Raw genomic sequence first — 6,154 nt, forward strand, 5'->3', positions numbered from 1 at the left:
GAGTGCTTCAACAATTCCCTGATTACAATCAGAGTTTGTGTGTTTTTCTTTTCTAAGGTGAGTGCACCCTTTCATTTCCTATTGCGACAGATGATCAGCTCACTCTCTCCTTACAAATAAGCACAGATTTTCAATGTGAATTTGTATTTATGGACTCTAAAAAATGTTGTGAAGTGAATTTATTAAAAGTTACTTTGGAGTCATTTCATGGCCTTTTTTTTTTAAACCTCTATTTATTGGAATGGTTTTTCTTCCACGCCTCAGGGGTCTGCCAGGCTGTAATTGGCCTGGGGTGAGAGCCAATTGTTCAGCTGTTGAATTATACGAGCCTCAATAAGTACATCTCAACCAAAAGTTATTATCCCCACCTCCAACTCATGCTTAAAAATCAATAGCAGAAAATGAGAACGACTGACAGCTTGCTTTTCTCTAATGCTAACATAATTTCAGTGAATGACCTGCCTGGATCCAGGCTGTTGAATTCAACAACAAGAAAGAACTTACTGTATATCGAGTCAGTAATTTACTGACTCAATTTGTGTATAAAAGCATTAAAGTATTCTTTTCCTGCCATTACTAATCCATGTTGGCATTGGAGAGATTATCCAAGGAAGGAAATAAAACACAAGCAGAAGTCCTACACTGCAGAAAGTGAGAAAAATGTTCCTCTGAGATAAGTCCCTTGTAGCTGAACTATCCAGCTCACTGTTTATGAATAATTCACACAGAGGCAACCAGCATAAAGGAAGCTGCAGAAGAATTGCACAGACGGATATTTGCAAAGCTACTGGTGCAGCTAGAAAGAAACGATTCACCAAGTGGTTCTTTTTCAGATTCTCTGACTCAAATCAGAAGAATGTTTGTTTTGAGATTTCAGGACTTCCACAAGTCATTGGGTACAATTTCCAGATGTCTGGTGGTGTTTCGTTCATTTGTTTAAACAATTATATGAAAATATAACCACTAGAAGAAAGTCCAACTGTCATAAAGGTCTAAAAAGAGCTAAACGATGAAGAAAATGTGTTGGTGCATAATGTTCATATCTACCCCAAAAATAACCTGTGAAGATGCTGGTGAAAGCTGATAGCAGGATGTCATCAATCGAACAAGTTATGGGCTGAAGTGCCGTTCCTTGAGGAAGAAGCCATTACTCTGCAAACTTAGGGTTAAATTTAGGGTTTTTGAGAAAAAGATCCGCAAGACTTAAAAATGCTAAACCATGTTTGATTTATTTTCCCCATATGACCCTCCAAACAAAACAAAACAAGCTTAAAATGTAAATATTAGGGTCATAGAAGATTAAAAAAAAATGGAGAGTAATTTTCCACCAAAGAACTCATAAATTTTCAGATTAATCTCAGAAAATGTCCAAAAAAAAAGGAAGTTTCTGAATTTGAGAAGTTGAAAATTAGCGCGCGTACACACACACACACACACACACACAAAAAAAAGACTCAGAATTTTTTCTGGAAAAAAACAAGAAAATTTCTAGGTTTAAAAGGTCAAAAAGTTTCAACATTTGGAGAAAAACATTCTAGAAAATTTCTGAGATTCATCTCAGAATGTCTGTTTTTTCAAACAAATGTTTGACTTTTCAAACTCAGAAATTTCAAATTGGTTTTTCTAGAAAATTACTGAGGTCTTCTATGAAATCTTTCACTTTTCCAGCTCAGACATGTTACAGAACATTTCTGAGTTTTTGGGGGAAAATTTACTCCTTCGTTTTCTATCAACAATGGCCCTGATACAATGTTGTAGAAAAGTGAGACTTTAATTTGGAAAACAGCAAAATTAATAATTCGGTGACTTATGAAGTAAATACCATTTATTTAGGAATATCAGAATAAAAAATACATAAAAGTTGAAAATGTGCTATAATGTGCCAAAATGCAGAAGCAGTGTGAACACTCTGCAACTCACTATGTATCAGTGAATGTAAAAACATTTTTGGACAGAATAAGCTCCTTAGCCTGGTTCTATACACACCTCCTGTAATTAACATCAGCATAACAAACTTGAGGATAATTGCCTTGCTTGCCTCAGGCCTGGTGAGGAGCAACAAAATTCTGCAACATTTGGCTGCTTTGTATTTCTGTCAGGCGCAGAGAGTTAAAGCGGGATTGGTTCTACAGTAAAGCCTGAACCGCATGTTAGCTTCTTCTATCATAAGGCACAGAAATGATGGAAGGACCCCAATGTGTGGTCAGAAAATTAAAAGCTAAAGCACCATTTAGAAGTTCAGTCAGATAGCTGTGTGGTATATGTGCACTACATTTTGCTGGATCAAATAAAGAAAATATTAATTTTGCACAAGATTTATTTCGTTCAGCAGGAGTTCATAGAAAAATACGTATATTCCATCAGTTGTGCAAAGGTCTTCCAGTCTGGGAAGAAAGACCCCATGAGAAGGGAAATGTCAGGTTAGTTGAAATGTGGTTCAGAGAAAAAGAGAGGAAAAAAACATGAGCGAGTGGGAGTAGTGTTAGTGCTGCTGTGGCAGACTGGATGAAATGGCAAAGGAACAAGCGGGGATGCTGGAGTCAAACCTGCAGCTGGAGTTGTTTCCGGCTGTTTGGGGCTCGGAAAGCTGTCTGAACGCAAGAGGAACCAGGTTCTTCTGTTCGTATGACCTTTTGTTAGTCTTATGTATAAATATTTACTGTCTCCGCTTTGAATTGACAGTTACAGTATAACACTGCTGTAGATACGTTACATGGAGACATACTGCCCCCTATGGACATAATTTATACCTCACAGCAGTGTTTTCGTTCACTAAAATACATTTTAGACCCCCGTGGTTACCAAAGATCACAATTAATTGGCTTAAAGGAACATTTTTGGTACAACATTGCATTTGGGGTAATGTTAATGAGACAAGTGAATCAGGGATTCGAGATGGCGACTTTAAATTACTGAGTTTCTTATCAATGAGCCACTTTTTACCTGGTTAGGTAATTTTATAATTGTTGAACGTGACATATACAGTACATGCCACTTGAATCTCCCAAATGGATTATCGAGACAACATTCAAGTGATACAAATCCTTTTACGGCAAATATAAAACATTAATACTTAATTAAAAGTATACCACGTGGAAATAATATTAATGGAAAAGTTCCAACTTGAAAAAGCGCAGCTACTTCTTTACAAATGCAATATTAACTGTATTTAACAATCGATGCAAAGGTCTGATTAAAACTAAGGCGATGCTACCCCCTGGTGGTCAATGATCAAAACTGGCTGTATATTTTCATAGCAATGTACAAATAAAGGAATACATTTATTATTATTATACATTAAAAAAAAACTGTCTGTGTCTGGTGAATATTTCATTTAATTTTTTTGATTGTTTATTAAAGTTTCATATTGATAGAAATCGATTTGGAATATTTTATTTTTGCCTCATGGCGTTATTTCTTTCTACCTATATGAACTATTGTCATTTTGGTCCTTAAAATGCCAAAATTTCCACTTAACTTTAACGCCTATTTATGTAATTTTTAAATATTAAATGATTGACAATTTGATCAGTTACTCAGTACTTTAGTAGACTTTCTACCAAATATATTTTTACTCTTGAGTAACTTGAGTAAAAATGTATTTCTCTTACTTGAGAACATTTTTGGTTACTCTACCGTCCTCTGTATAAAGAGCAGGTGACTCAATATGTTCGTTAACTTTACCATGTTGCGGTAAAAATCACCAATTAAATTAATAATGAAGTGTTTACGCATAAAGACATCACAAGAAATACATTTCCCAGAAAAACACCAACGACATGCTAATGTCGTCTTGAAAAATATACCAATTCATGTTTAAGGTCAGACATCAAAAACTTCCACACAGTATACAGGAAATGTTTGCTGACAGAGAGGGTGGGTATTATCTAAGAGGTGAAGGATATTTTAAAAAACAACATGTTAGAACAACAAGGAAGAGCTTTTGTTTATCTGTGTGTGGAATAAATGTCTGGAATGGATTGAATGATGAGTTAAAACAAATTACAAATGTAAACCAATTTAAAAAGCTGATTAAAGCAGAGCTCATTTCAAAATATGCTGTATAAGATGTTTAATATCCAATAGGCTATAATGTAATTGATGATATAAATAGTACTTAAAATAATTTTGTATAGTTATACATGATGGAAAAATGGAAAAAATTTTCTTTTTGATGTTATGACAGTTCATTGTAAATACATTGACAAGTAGGAAAGGGGCAGGACATTATAAGATGTATCTTCTACCTGCTCCTTTTCGAACAGAAAAATTTTGCATGTCACATGGGCATAATAATTTGTTTCATATTTTATTTCTTAAGTTGTTTCATTCCATTTTATTTTATTTTCTTTTTGATTGTTTTAAAGTCTGTTCGAAATAAATAAAATAAATAAAATAAAAAAAATAGCCAAAATTACTACTAATAAAAACACATACCGGTTATGTTGCCAGTCGGCTGCTCTGTCTCGGTTTTGTGGCTCATTCTCCTCCATTTGTGTCCGAACAGCAGCATTATTATCCTTTCAATGGCTCCCGGTGTGCCTCCGAATGAAATCCTTGTTGTTCCCTGCCGCCATAACTTTTAAGTCGAACGCCATTAAGCTGCCATAGAAACAGTTGAGTTATCTTCCGGTTGAATGCTGCCCCCCGGTGGCGGCCTTTGGTGTTGTTCAGCTACTAAATATTTAGCTAGCGGCAAAAAATATATATATATTATTTGATCAAAAATAAACTACATATTGAAAATTATTTACGGTGATGAAATTTAAAATTTAACTTTAAATTCAAAAAATTAAAATCGGAATCGCAGCGCCACAGTAATACCGGAAGTAGCCATTAGCATTAGCCGAGTTACAACATTTCATTTCCCTCAGTGATTTATTTTATTTTTATTGAATTATGCTGTATTGGGAAGCTACAAGATCACTGAAAAATATATATATAATTTGAATTTTTCCCCGAATTCTGACTTAAATCTTAGAATTATGAGTTTTTTCTCAGCATTCTGTTGACCTTAAAAGATTAAAGTCAGAATTCTGAGAAAAAATTCTTCCGTAGTAAGGACATATCCAACAAGGCAATATAAATCTGTAGTAACATCTTTTTAATGCACAAATGAATGTACCTCCCTCCTGTGCTGGCATAAATTTAACATCCCATTTCACTGTTAAGCTATTGTCATTATTCCCCAGAAGGTGGCAATATAAAGTTGATGCCTAAGGCCACTTCTCTTATTGATGGGTTTCACAGTTTAATATTTCACTCCACTCTTAAACTGTCTGTCTTTTCTGTACAGAATATAGACATCCCTGTTCTCAAAGAGTGTCCCTTTACCTTGGCACAGCAGCAAAGATCCAGCTTCTTAGGTCAAGGCACAGCTGTCTGCTTCTATCTAAAGGAAAAGGAAATGTCTTTAAACCAGCCACGCTTCTAAAGGCCAGCATGAGGCATTTCATGCTGTTGCAAGAATTCAGTTTGAGGAAAATTACTATTTCACTCGAGAATATCATCCCTGGAGAGTTTATTCTCTCATTACTTGGTAAACAGGCTTTCAAAAAACCTAGAAGGGGACAGCCAAATTCAGAACGTCCAAAATAGTCGTCATTGGGGTTTTAATCTTTTATGTGGGTATAGATTTTCCTCAGCAGCTCTGGAAAACAGAAGATGTAGAGGATGATTGATTAAAAGATCAATATTGGCAAAGACAATACAACAAAAACAATAAAAAATAGAATTGAAGTTTTAAAAAAAAGAAATACAGTGCAATTACTATTTTCTCCAGTTTTGTTTACTGTAAATTCTCATACTTGCTTTAGTCAAACTGACTTTTGAGGATTTTCTTTAACCATATATCATCTCTATATGTAACATACATATATATTTGGTCAAAAATCTCTCTGCAAGAGCAAAGAGTGGAATATTTCTGATGCCAATCAGGTAAAACAAAATCTTAATTGTTTAAATTCTGCAAACAGTTCCCTGTACTCTTTCAATTAAACATAGCAATCAAAATTGTTGGAGAAAATAGAAAATTATGTATGATTAAAATACCATGTGTCTCAATGAAATTTACCCGTATAAGTAAATGTATTTATATACAAATATATCCAATGGAATGGCTTTAACATTTGTACCAAACACTTTGACCTCTCCG

The 6,154-nt window shown here is 34.4% G+C and overlaps 1 long non-coding RNA gene across 2 annotated transcripts in view; it reads right to left on the bottom strand.

Moving 5' to 3' along the window:
* Positions 1-4,587, bottom strand: part of LOC114140772 (uncharacterized) — a 36,764-nt gene extending 32,177 nt beyond the window's left edge. The window contains exons 1-2 of one of the 2 annotated variants that reach the window (XR_003594678.1): positions 4,438-4,587; positions 1,060-1,152 (exon numbers count right to left, since the gene is read on the bottom strand). This is a non-coding gene — a long non-coding RNA (uncharacterized LOC114140772). Of the gene's footprint in view, positions 1-1,047; positions 1,153-4,437 lie in introns of both variants that reach the window. The other variant, XR_003594677.1, reaches the window with a different exon arrangement.
* Between the last annotated feature and the right edge of the window lie 1,567 nt (positions 4,588-6,154).

The sequence above is a fragment of the Xiphophorus couchianus genome, chromosome 24 (assembly GCF_001444195.1).
Source record: "Xiphophorus couchianus chromosome 24, X_couchianus-1.0, whole genome shotgun sequence".
Taxonomy (NCBI): domain Eukaryota; kingdom Metazoa; phylum Chordata; class Actinopteri; order Cyprinodontiformes; family Poeciliidae; genus Xiphophorus; species Xiphophorus couchianus.